The sequence below is a fragment of the Melospiza melodia genome, chromosome 18 (genome assembly GCF_035770615.1).
Source record: "Melospiza melodia melodia isolate bMelMel2 chromosome 18, bMelMel2.pri, whole genome shotgun sequence".
NCBI lineage: Eukaryota > Metazoa > Chordata > Aves > Passeriformes > Passerellidae > Melospiza > Melospiza melodia.
In genome coordinates, this window is record NC_086211.1 from 8,464,622 (window position 1) to 8,478,934 (window position 14,313).

The following is a 14,313-nucleotide window of genomic DNA, read 5'->3' on the forward strand; positions in this document are numbered from 1 at the left end:
CAACCATGGCATCATTTAGGTTGGAAATGACAGTAAGACCATTGAGCCCAACTGTTAAAAACACCATAAACCAGCATTGGAGCTGACACACTGAACAAGCTGATCTGAATACAAGACAATAACATTAATGTTTGCATAAACATAAACTTCAACATAAATGTTTGCAGTTTCATCTCACACTGGCAGATGCCTGGGCTGATCATCACTTATGGGTAATTTGTATATCTCCTTAGGTGGGGATCAATGCATTTAAATTGAATTCTAACCCAGGTAATCCACTTAAATACAAAGCAGGCACTTTAAACCCATTCAGAAACCCCACCCATCCCTTCAGATCTGGCCCAAGGAAGTCCACCAGTCACACACTGAAGCACATGACCTCTAAAAAGCTGACTGAGAGGATCAGAGCTAAAGCAAAATGCAACAGAGATGGATTCAGCACACCTGGCATCATCATAATATTTCCATAATGCAAAACTCAGTGCAGTCTTCTTGCATGAGCATCCTTAGTAATTCAGCATGGGATTAAATCAACTTTCCACAATTTTCACTGAGACCAAACAAGGCCAGCAGAATATGAAGAGCATTTAAAAAAAAATCCTGAATTTCAAGTTTTTGCACTCATAAAACCACTAGAAATCGAGAGTGATTGTTAAATAATTCCACCACTGCCAGGAGAAATAGGCAGGAATTCAAGCTGTAACCACCCAGCACCACCAATCTCTCCTATTACAGGTAATTCCATTCAGAACACAGAATAGAAAAGAGCATTATATATCAGTTTTACAGAACCAATATTTATAAAACACACTTAAAGAAGTATTACTATAAAATATTTTTTCCTAGTATCCTGGAACACTTTAGGACAACAGAACAATCTTTATTTGAAGACCCTTTCCACTTTAACAGTTTCAATGAAAATACAAAGGCTGTATAAAAATCCCACCCTAAGACAATCATATTGCCAAGACCATTCTTGACTGATTTTATATCCACATCTGCACTCCATGTCCTAATGAAGACACCATGGCTCTGAAGAACTACAGGTTATTCTCAGTGTGCTGTTTTGCTTGAGCTCTTACACATCTGCATCTTCATCCTATAGCAAACAGCTGAGAACACTGAAAAAGGTGGAATTTAGCTGACCAGGGTGTCTCAATATCAGTCCTGTACAAAAATCTCCCATACATCATTCTTACACAGGGTAACAATCAAAGGAAGAACCAACCCTAAATGTGAAGATTTTCTAAAAGAATCTGCTACTGAAAGAGCATGAACTTGATGAAATGATGACTTGCCACATCCTAGACTTGTTTAAACTGCATGCTGCAAGGCAAAATCTTTCTAAGCAACATTCAGTCTGGAAAATTCTAGCCTGAGCAACTCTTGCTTATATTTGACCACAAATATTTGACCACTATGGAATACAGGTAAGCAAGCATGCCTCTGTTTGCATGAGAGCTGCAAAACCGAGCCTTGAACACATTTTGCTCTAATAAACAGGAAGGGGAGAAACTCAGAAACCACCAAACCACCAACTCTCTTCTAAAGAGAAGATTGTAACACCTGTGGTATCTCCGTGTTGCTACGAAACTACCATCCCAACCGTAGCAACAGATTTAAACCTTTAAGGATACGTTTTGCTCTCTGTAGGCAACATAAAACAGGAAAATGCTGCAGAAGGGTTTATTTTAAGCCAACAGGAAACAGTATTTCAAACTGGACAACACAAGTTAGGAAGACAGCAATTTACCAATGACAGCAAGCAAGGAAAAAAAAAAACCACACCAATTTATTCAACAGTGAAACAGTATTTCATAATGGAGTTACTATTTACCAAGCGTGGAAGAGAGACCTGAAGCACTTTCCCCACCAGTTGCCTTAATCCATTTCCTACCAACACGGATCCCAGCTGAGCTGCTGAAGTCACTGCCACAGAGCCCAGCTGGAGCCTGGAGCAGCCTCTCAGCCACCGACAACAGCCCCAGAAAAGGAGGGAATTGTTCAAGGACGAGGAGGAAGTGAGTACACGAGGCTGTGCTAAAACTAAGAATAATACACAAACACTTACAGCAAACGAAACACACAGCACCTCGTTCATTGCCTACCAAAGCCTTGAAAGCACTGAAGCTTAGGTGGCAGAATTTAGAGCAAAGCTGGGCTAGTTCTGCTAACTAAACTGGAAATACACCCCTGAGGCTGAATCCAGGAGAGAATGAAATTCAAGGGCTTCCTTTCACTTATCCCTTCCAGGTGACACCACTGCACAAGCAGGGAGCATCTGGAGCACAGGGCACGGCTGCTGAATACGCTCTGCAAAGTTACACTGACACTTCAGAAGCAACAAAACACTCCAGCGGCTGCTGAGCTGTCCACATTGTCCAAAAATTGAGATTTTGATGAACCATTTGGCCTGCAAGACCCTTTTTTCCCTTTCCAGTTATTCATTCATAGGTCCTCAATATGAGAACGACTATAAATTTACATCAGTGCAACTAAAAAGTGAAAATCCCCTGAAGAACTTAAACTACAGAATAAGCTATTGATAACATTCTGGGAGATCATTGTTCAGACTCATGATGGTGCTAAAATGGACAAACCCCAAACCACTTTGAATAACTGCATCAAATTTGTCTAAAATCTTTTAACTTACATATTCGGTTGCATAATGGCAAACAAACCCTATTAACAATTTACACATAAAATACCTTTAGGTCAAGTTTTGCTGTGTAAAATACATGCTTAAACCCACAGATCCCACAGCATCCATAGAATTAGGGTCCCAAGCTACACAAACCTACCCAAAATTCCAAATTAACCTGGTTCTTTCTCTGCATCAGCTACCTTTTAAAATGGCTATTTGTTACAAAATTCACTTCTGGAAAACTCCTGTCCCCTGAAAGTACAATAAATGCATTTATATTTGTCCAACTTTTAAACCAGTTGTGCTCTCAGAGGTCCCACGCAGCCTTACAGCTGACCCAACATTTTTGTTCTTCCCCTCACAGGAGCTGGTCCTGCAGTACAAGCTTCTCCTCCTGCCCATTTCATGTCACATTTCACTGAATCCCTAACCAAGGGGAGCAAGCACCCCTAAACTCACACTCTAGATGCCCACTGCAGCTTCACACAGGGGGACAGGAAAAGGCCAGTGCAGTCTGCTTTTCTCAGACATCCAGGGATGAAAAAAATCAACTTCAAAAGAAAGCAGAGAGAAAAAACACCATATTTTTTAACTGGGGGTTGAGGGTTAGGAGCAGAAATCTCTGTTTACACTGTCTGTGAAGTGAGCAGGTTTGAGACCATCTTCTCCTAATAAATAGTCATTAATCACTTGCAGTCACTTAGCACAGGAGGTCATGTGGTGGCAGCCTGGGCAGTGTAAATGTTTAATACTGAATTAGATTAGAAAGGCTCAGGACAGTGTCATCACAGCTACAGTGCCTGCAAAACCTACCCAACCTTCCTTTGGTTTCAGCATCACTGAGGCCTGACCCAGGCTTTGGGATGGGATGATGTGGTCTTGCTGTGAAGGTGACACACAGCAAACATTACAGAGCTAACTACAGAAAGCCAGATGGCCAGGAGCTTATTGCACCTTTTTATCACTGTGCTGCTGTAAAACACTGTCACCTGTTTGATCATATCTCTGCTATTAGGAACATGAGCACAGGGGTGAGGAGCTGCCTGCAGGACAGACTGCCAGGAACCTCCAGCTCCCTCCAGGGGGACCCACCCAGCACACAGGCACTGCCATGTCCTAACCCTAACCTTAACCCACCCAGCACACAGGCACTGCCATGCCCTAACCTTAACCTGAACCCACCCAGCACACAGGCACTGCCATGCCCTAACCCTAACCTTAACCCAGCACACAGGCACTGCCATGTCCTAACCCTTAACCTGAACCCAGCACACAGGCACTGCCATGCCCTAACCCTTAACCTGAACCCACCCAGCACACAGGCACTGCCATGCCCTAACCCTAACCCAGCACACAGGCACTGCCATGCCCTAACCCTAACCCAGCACACAGGCACTGCCATGCCCTAACCCTAACCCAGCACACAGGCACTGCCATGCCCTAACCCTAACCCAGCACACAGGCACTGCCATGTCCTAACCCTAACCCAGCACACAGGCACTGCCATGTCCTACCCCTTAACCTGAACCCAGCACACAGGCACTGCCATGCCCTAACCCAGCACACAGGCACTGCCATGCCCTAACCCTAACCTTAACCCACCCAGCACACAGGCACTGCCATGCCCTAACCCTTAACCTGAACCCACCCAGCACACAGGCACTGCCATGCCCTAACCCTAACCCAGCACACAGGCACTGCCATGCCCTAACCCTTAACCTGAACCCACCCAGCACACAGGCACTGCCATGTCCTGCACAGGACATGCAGAAATGCACACACAACCATCCCCATCTGTGTGCACACAGCTGAGGAGCAGCACTCAGATGGCTCACAAGAACATTTCATAACCCTCCTCCCCCTGTCCCCTACTCAGTTAGCAGCTCAGTCAGAGCCAGCTACAGCTATAATTATTGTCATAATTATTATTTTAATAAGTATCAATGACTTATCAAAATATTGCACTGAAGACTTTCACGTCTTTTGTTGTAAGACTGCCAAAAAGGCAGCTCATAGCTGAGGTGCTGCTCCATGTACTCTGCTAGCAGGCAGCACCTCCAAGTTTCTATTTCTGCCACTCAGTGACTAAACTCAATTCCAGTGAATGCCAAAACGTAAGCAGTTTGAGGCACGGTAGCTGTGCAAAGTATTATTATTCTCCTCATAGTGCATACACACTAACAGCTTTGTTTACTACATTCACTCCTCCTCTGCTTGTTTCCTTGGTTTTACACACTGTGGGCCAAGTTGCTGAACTTAGGTGCCATAAGGTAGCCACCTGAATTCTTATTTACATATTTAAACAGCTGTCAGGCACCCACAGCAAGTTTTAAGAGCATAAGCAAGCATGTAAACATCTAAGTCAATACAGTTAGGTGCCAAGATGTATCCCCAGCTAGCCAAATGTGGATCTCTGCAGACAAGATGCTAGTTTTCATGAGATTATTCTTTTCTACAATGCAGGATTAGCTTGATAATAGATTATTTTTTATTTACATGCCTGTTCAAGATGACTCCAACCCAGATCTCTGGTAACACTCCATTTCCACAGAGAACTCCAGTTTACATTTTCATAATTAACAGATGGCCATTTATTTAGCTAGAGCTCCAGGTACACATAGAAAATAAGTTCCTTAAATAACTAATGACAATTAGTAGCTTAAATAACTAATGACAACTAATGGCAACTGTGGGACTCCTCATCATGGGGGTCAGTTGCTGCCCCACTCAGCTCACAGCTAGAACACCTAGGACTCTACCTGCCTCTGTGACATGCAGTGGTGCAATTCTAAACAACCAAAAAATTCCCCTGGAAATGTAATTTTTCAGGTTTGTTGTGTATCTCCCAAGAAAGGGTCACAGGCTGGATGAAGTTTCAGGGAGCTTGCTTCACTTTAGTCAATACAGCCACGACCTCACACGCTTTTTCTTTGAAAGAAGACACTTCAACTGAACCATGTGTGCTCCTGAAGCAGAAAGAAGGCAATTATAAAGAACAAAGATAACTAGAAACAGGTTGAGTTTTAAGAACAAAATGAGATACGTCTCAGAAATTCAGACAGCATGAAATCCAAAGCTGACCATCACAGAAAGTCAGCAAATAGCATCAGCTTGAAGAAAAATACTCAGATTTCACCAACATAACTGAAGCAAAAAGTACATCTGAAGGGCAAGCAAAGGCTGCAGCATGAAGCAGAAATGAGTGTCCATGACTCATTCAACCAAATCCAAGTTAAACTGAAGTTTGCAGTGTCATTCAGCTTTGTAGAATTGTTTTAAATAAGCATCCCACTTACTCTCTAATAATAGAACAGCAACAGAACAGTAGCTTGAAAACAAAATATATGTGGGAAGCATTCACGATCTGACCTCAGAGTCAACCACACACTAGTGTGAAATCTTTTTTAGCTAACTTTTTTAATTAACTGGTACTCATTTATTGGTTTAATTTCATCATAAAGAAAAAAAAGCAGCAAATTATAGACATGTTATAAATAGTTTGTCCCTTGGAGGAATTCTCTAATCATCCCTAAAAATAAGAAGTCATATGATTTCAGTGTCCTGTGCTGACCCTTTCAGTACTCAGCAAGGTTACTCTGTATATATGTTTAGGTAATGCTACATGTTGCTCAATTTTTATATCCTCACAGTTATAAAAGCCTGGTCTCTTCACTTCTGGAGCACACTCACACTCAGTAAAGCACTCAGTCCTGGATTTGTGGTAAAGGTTGGGAATTACTCCATAGGAAGCACAGGTCCACAAGGCATGAAAACCATTTCATGCCTCCAAGTGAAGCCTGGAAATATCCTTTACTTGCTCAAAACTAGCTGGGCAGCCCATTTATAATACTGGCCTCTTGCTGTACTCTTTCTTGATCCCTCCATGCTAATCGATCCTTGAACTTATCCCACCCCTAGGCTGTACAGTGCCAATCACAGAGCAATTCCAAGCAGGAGTCACTGCAGCAGGGTTTGTGGAAGGCCTGTGCTAAACAGGTCCCTGATGGCAATACTGAAAAGTTCCATCTGTGACTCTGGTTAGCTGCTAGCAGCTTTAACTTGCTATTCAGTCTGTAAACTCTTCAAGACAGGGACCTTTCCTCACATGTGTCTGTGAAGCTTCTAGTGCCCAGATGGTGCCATACAAATGAATAATAATTATATTTTCATGTAAGACCATTATTGTGCATAATGTAAATTACTTTCACTGATTCAAGAGGAAATAATTTTCTCATTTTGAAATGAAAAGAGAGAGTAAAAATAATGATTACTTGTTTGATGCTCTCATTATAACAATAATTACATTTGTGGGTCCAGAATCCCCAGCTGGTCTGTACTGACTTTAATGGAGTTATACCAATGCATGGCAGCTGAAAAGCTCCTGGTCCTTGCTGGAGACCTCAACTGCTCCACAAGAACAGATCACTCCAAACCCACACTGCCTCCATGAAGGATGGGACACTAATTAAGCAATCAAGCACACTTTGCAGACTGGGGAAGACAAACACCAGACCTGGCATCTGGAGAAATGGATTCCTACAGGCACAGCAGGTACCTGAGCATCACTGCCATGCCCTGCCTTGCTGGCACAGAGGAGGAGGCTGCTCATGCAAATGAGCTGCATTGCCTTCTGGAGACACTCAACCCTGCTCGTGAGAAGGCCTCAGACCCCACATGTCTGTGAGATTCAACCCAAGCTTAAAAAGGAAACACCCAAACACCCACAAAAGGAAACAGCCCTAATCAGCAGCACCAAGTGTGAAAGGGAGGAATGAAGTTGTGACCTGCTGGGGCTTGGCTCCTCTGGAGGAAAGAGATAAAAACCACAATTATCAGACCAAAGAGGACTAGTCTGGAGTACCAATAAGTGAAAAACCCAAAATTACCTGTCACCTCAGCTATGTGGCCCTAAACCCTTTGGTAAAGATGCCAAGAGGTTACTGATGAGAATAAGCAACCAAGACTTCAACTTTCCCTTGTCCCACAGAGCTGTCTCCCATTCAACATGTGCTCTCTGGAACAGCATCAAAGGCCTGCCATTACTTAAAATAAAATGAAGAACTGTGGTTCCAAGTCTAAAACTCAGATTCAAACCCTTGGAACTGCTAGGCTTAAACTCCAGTCATACACACCAGAACCCACATGCCCTCCGAGTATCCACACAGGGATGCTCCTGCCTCTGCCCAAATCAGACATCCCATCAGCCCAAGCCAAAAGAAAAAAATACAGGACATTGTATTCCAATTAAAGAGTCACTGCAAAAGCTTCAGTGAAGTGCCAGATCTAATTTTAACACTATAAAGAAAAATCAGGAAGTATTTGATTAAAATTAATCCTTGAGGTTATGTAATTTGACTATTGCTACAAATTAAGATCACTTCATGCTTCCATTGTACTCCTGGCCCTTCAGCAAGCACTAATAAGATGCCAAATCACAGATCATGGACCTCCAATGCTGAAAGCAAGAAGAAATATTTTGAAAAATGTTTCTGAATAGAGCCAAAACACGTGGCAGGTAATGAGGGCCTTTTATACCAAAATGTACCCATTTTGCAATAGTTGACATGAAGTAAATGGGATTTGTACATCCCCTGTACAACAGCTGGTCTTCTCTTGCTAAAAAATTAAAATGCTTCTATTTCAAAGGGAACATCTGCAAAATCCCATCACACATTAAGGAATATAAACACAACACAACAAAAAATACGCCAGTGGCCTGGAAAAGGCTTCTGATCCATCTCATGTAACGCATTCCTGCAGAGAAGATGCTTAACAAGGTAACTGCTGCAGGAGCCCAACAGCCTAATCTGGCTCTAATACTCCCCTTAAATGATGCATACATTACTTCTCTTGCTGCAAAGATTTGTTTGTTTTATTAATGTGTGCCTTGTTAAGTGCTAAGACTTTGCAAAAATGATTATGCACCTTCCAGCTGCAGATGAATTGTCTCCCCCCTTTGCCATTACTAAATGATGAGTTGTCTCCATTCTCCTTCTCAATTGTTATTAAAGCCATATTACAGCATGATTAAGCTCTTGATAATAAGTAAAACTGTATTTAACAGTCAAGTCAGTACTATGGACCCATTCTCTAAGAAATATATCATTTTTGGTCACATAATAGCTTGATGCTATTAATTTTATTCACAATGCAGAGCAGCTTAACTCAGCAGTTTTACTGAGCCTGGTGTACTAAAGTGAGACTCAGTTTCCAGAGATTGATTCATTCTGGACTGAAGTTTAACACACAAATTATTAGCTCACATTAAGCTTCTTCAAACTTCTCAGGCCTGGAAATTTTTCTGAAAACCAGTTTTTCCCTCATTTCCCATGTTCAGATTAAATTACTGATGCCACAGTTCTACATCGAGATACTTAGAGTAGAATATATTTAAATAGGTACAATCTGATTGTGTCTACATATATAGAACCCATATATTCACTGATTGAAACAAAAAGGATAAACCAGTGGTGGGATAGTGTTGTTATCTTATTACAAAGCTCCCATACCTTCTTGGTGATTTCTCATGGACATCTCCTCACAGCACAACCAACAAACTCCAACTCCCTCCTCACCCAGCTCACCCATTCTTTTATAGCACTCATCCTCATTGGACACAGCTGTGCCCTGTTAAGGGCCGGCCTGCTCCTAATTGTTGGTAGTTAGCACAGCTGCAACTCTTCAGGGGTGATGTTACCTGCTGCACTATCTTTAGTTTCTTACCTTCTACCCCCCCACAGGATAGTTCCTTTTGAAAACTCATGTGTTTTATGGAGCTCAACAGCTTATTTGACACTTAAGTGCAGCTCTGCAGAGCGAACTGCCAGGGACTACAGTGGCTCTTCCAGCAGTAGCCCTGCTCCTCACCCATGGCAGAGGCTCCCTCCTTCAAGGCACAGCTGCTGCCATCCCTGGCAAAGCTGGGCTTTAGCACTGGTGCTGCACTGAAAGCTGTGCTCCATCCCTGGCAAAGCTGAGCTTTAGCACTGGTGCTGCACTGAAAGCTGTGCTCCATCCCTAGCAAAGCTGAGCTTTAGCACTGGTGCTGCACTGAAAGCTGTGCTCCATCCCTAGCAAAGCTGAGCTTTAGCACTGGTGCTGCACTGAAAGCTGTGCTCCATCCAGAAACTCACTGGTCCTGTACCTCCCACACGGATGCTCAGCACAGGGAAGGTCCAGGCTGTGTGTTTGTTTCTGGCAAAACAGTGCTGGGAATCCACCTGCACAATCTAAACATTCCAGGGGCAAATACACTTCAAAAGAAAACTCTCATCTCCAAACCTGAAAGAATCTCAAGCTTTTATGTGATGCACAAGGTGAATTCTGCCCTGGTCTTACTTTGGGGAAAGGCTGAGGGAAATAATTGATGGATGAACCTTAGAGAAAGTGGAATAAAGTAGAGAAAGTGGAGTAAACCCCTCCTGGGTTTTCTTTCCTGTATGAATCCCATGGTGTTTTCCAGCATTAGAGTTGCTGCTGCTTTGCTTCTAGCTACAACAACTGATCCCAGTTTTATAACCCTTAGCATGGAGCAGAGCAGCTCCTGGATGCCTTTCCTAGCTTCAGTAGCCAACAGGGATTACAGAGTTTAGGCACACATTGTAATTACTTTTTGCTTCTTGCACCTTTAACCTGGTGGAGCTCAGCATGAATCACCAGGAGGTGACAAGGAAGGAAAAAGCAAGAAAACACAGGCTTGAGCACATTCATCTGATCAACCCATGGAGGACCCAGCCTCACTCTCCACTCTGCCAGGAGAAGGAGAAATACCACATTTCCCACTGCAGATATGGAATGAAGGAGAGGCACTGGTGATCCTCAGGACTGTCATCCCTGGCTTAATTTTTTCCTGGAATTAAAACTGCTCACTGACCCCAAACACACTTTCTTTTCATTCTACAGCTCTCAACATTTTGAGCTATCGATACGTTTGGCTCCTTTGACAGCTTCATGCTGAAAGAAACACACCATTGCTTTAAAAGAACACACAAAATTTCAGACTGAAGAAATGCTTTGATCCCACACCAGCAGGCAAGAGCTGTATTTCACTGAACTGACAGTGAGAGTGCCCTGGCATTTCTGCTTTATGGCCAAACAGGCAGCAGTGCAAAGCCAAGGCTAGCAGGAGGCACAAAGGAGCAGCACGTACCCACAGACAGTGCCTTCAACCCCCAGTTCTGAGGCAGGGGCCACAGCTGGGCAGCACAAGTGCATCCCTGTGATGCTCAACAGCCTGGCAGTGCAACATCACAGCAGCAGATGCTCTGCTGTCACGTCCCTCTCATCCTCAGCAGCCCCAAAGCAGAGATTTGCATCCCAGTTTCTGCCTCTGGGCTCCCAACACACACCATCCACCAGCCCCTTCCACCATCAGCAGGCTGCACTAAGGAAACCCAAGGCTGAGCAGCATGCTTACAGTGTTTTCACAAAAAGCTGTTGCATGCTTTTCAAAGATAAAGACCCTCCCATAAAAATCAACCCATTCTCAGAAGGGAGCTTAATTCTTCTGTGCTTTTGACACTTGAGTTGTGCCTCATGAATAAAGCTTGAGCAAGGGGTGCAGCTGCCAGAACAGTTGCAAGTACACACTGAAATCAGTGCTAACCATACAGCTGATACTTTAGAAGTATCTATAAGCTGATTTAATTAAATATGGAACAACTGCAGGAAACTGCTTATGACTAATGAAAGCTCCAGGTGTAGCTGGTCAGGGGATCTAGCACAGTGAGTGTTTTCAGTTGCAAAATTGCTCAATTCAAAATTGTTTCTTCCTGCCAAGTTGGCAATTGCCATTCAATTACGTGCAGGTACAGTGGCAAACCTTTTACTACAGTACAATGTTATTTTATCTACCAAATGATAGTGCTTATTGCACATATCTGACAGCACTTAATAAAAATCTAAATATATGTTAAACACCTGGTTTAAAGGATTATGTTTCTTTTCCCACAGATACAAATTACCAAATCCTCACACTACTTATGTCTAACTCAGTAAAGTAAAATAGGGACCTCCATTTCAGTCTTTTACACAGGACTGAGACAAATTAAAAACAAGATAAATAAAAGCACTGTAGCCTCATATGGCAACTTTCAGACATAGGTTTGAAAAGCACTGTCTTCTGCCAAGTGTCCAAAATCTGGTTTGCATAACTATGTAGTATAAAGGCTCACATAAGGGTAGTTAACAGGGCAAGTGAAGAAAGTATAAAAACCATGATCAAGTACCACATTACAGATGAACATTTAGCAGCATTTCAAAAACATACCCCTCAAAATGCATAAAAACTCACCATTCCACTCACAGACCAAAGACACATTGAAATTAATACTATTTTTGGTTAAAATGCAAGACTGAGAATTCTTTGAAAAATCCTTGGAGGGCCCCTCAGATGTGCTTAACCCAAGACATGTGGATATAATGGAACCACTGTATTCACACCAGCCAGCTTCTCCAACTGTTGCAAAACAATTTGACATACACAAACTATGGGAAGCTGGGATTGAGAAGGATACAAACTTTGCTTGGATATTACATAAATTGCATTCTAATGTGCAAACAACGCAACAGGAAAAAAATCTTCCTTTGCATAGATGATACACAATTCCGTTTCTCAGAGACTCTCCTCGTGAACCGAGTCAGAAATCACGACTGGTAACATAGGCAAGGCTGGTAACTTCACCGACCAATTTAACACAGGTGGCAAGTTTTTAAGGCCGAAGGCTGCACAAAGACAATTTCCCTATCACTTTTCCACCAAGCACACATTGCAGTTGATAGATGAATACTTAAGTGTGAGGTTTTGTATTCTGACAAAGTAACTTTAAGGATGGCAGCCCCTTCCCGGAGAGCAGGCTAAGCAAAACCACAAGTACCATAAAGTCATCTTGAAGAAGCCTTGCCAAATCACCTCTACACAAAGTGTTGTTAAGTGCTGCCACTTGCTTTGAGCATTGTTGCCCTTTATTTTTTTAATATCAAAGTCAGACATTGTGGCACAGCCCAGTGTGATCCATACCAGTCATTTAGATAATGAGGAGAAAATAGGTGCACTTAGCATGTGTTTTAAAGCAGGTTTTCCATTCAGAACCCCAGTGCTCCATCTTTAGGTCTTTGATCAAAACTGTATGCAAAAGGCATGATTCATAACTGCCAGCATCAAAACACTCACATTCAGTGTCTGCCTGTGGCCAGCACGGAAACAATGAGCTTTCGACCCGAACCCAGCACCCGTTCCAGCACATCCAGGGCAAACTGGACACTGTGCCAGGACATTTGTAGGACAATTGCCTAGAATACATGTTCCAACACAGCCCTGAGCCCACAGCAGAGGATCATTTCCTAGAAAGTCCGGGGAGCTGGAAGCAGGGCTGAAGCTCCAGGTGCAGCCTGCCCTCTCCCGGCCCCCTGCCTGCCCAGGTAAAGCGTCTGCCACCCTTGGTAACCCACAGTGGGGAGATCAGGAAGGAAAAGCTGGACAAGACTGAGAGATGAAAGCCTAAATGACTTGATGGATCGATGGACAGGCAAAGAGGCAGAGGGCAAGGTGATGGAGGAAAAATAGCGGAGCTTAAATAGCTACATTTATGAACACAGCAAATACCAAGATAAGATTACATGTAGAAACAAACGCTGAATTCAGTAAACTAGAATTTTAACTTTCACATCTAGAAAACAGAGCAGGATCAGCGGTCAGTGGATGGGTATGCACTACAAGTTGTCCCAAACATTAGTGAGGGAGTACTCGTGTGCTGGGAGCTCAGCTCTTTGCAGCCTTTTCAGGCCAAACCACTCACTGTAATTTACAATGGTAAATCACCTCTGTGCCCCAAGTTCCTGCTTTCTCTCTCAAGGATGTAAACAAAAATAGAGAAACCGACAAAACTAAGCATGCACTTCCAGAGGCATCACGTACTTAATGTAAGCCTACTGCTGAAAGAATAAAATGAAAACCGAAGGAAGCTTCTCCTGAGCTGGAGAATAATGGTACTGGTGTTACATCTCTGAGGTTTGCAAGAACATTGTTAATTTGCTTTTTCACATGCCTAATGGAAAATTTAAAAATAGAAAATTCAAAAATAGAAAACTCAAAAATAGAAAACTCAACTGGCAATAGAGCCAGATTTGCAGCCCCTTCTGGTTTCAGGCCTGAGACATTTGAATGAAAACCAGAGAGTTTGCAGAAGAATGAGATAAAAGACAAGGTCCTCATCCTGTGTGGGCACAGTTTCAGTGTCCCTGAATTGTCAGCGGTTAATAAAATGACTGCATTACATTTCACTGCCCGTCACCTCCCGGGCCTGTTAGAGCTGTGCAATAAAGAACAGCCCCTGTGCGCTTTTCCGTGTGGAAAAGCAAAGTAGCACTAAAACAAACCCCCAGGACGGTGTGGGGCAGGCGGCTCTCCCGCGAACTTCGGGGATGCTGGGATGCCCGCGGCAGGCAGCGCGGGCAATGGGACGAGAGATGCCTGTCCCGGGGAAGGGAGAGGATCCCACGGATGCATTCTCTGCCTCTGCCCCGCGGCCCCCCGGGCGCTGCCCCGGACCGGGGTAGGACCGGCCCCGCAGCGCGGCACCTGCGGGAGGCGCCCACGCGGGAGCGGGAACGCGAGCCCCGGGGCGGCTGCCCCGAGTTGCCCGCGCCGCAGTCCCGGCAGAAGTGCCGCC

The 14,313-nt window shown here is 43.7% G+C and overlaps 1 protein-coding gene across 1 annotated transcript in view; it reads right to left on the minus strand.

Moving 5' to 3' along the window:
- XYLT1 (xylosyltransferase 1) overlaps positions 1 to 14,313 on the minus strand; it is a 177,626-nt gene that overhangs the window by 162,932 nt on the left and 381 nt on the right. The window lies entirely within an intron of this gene.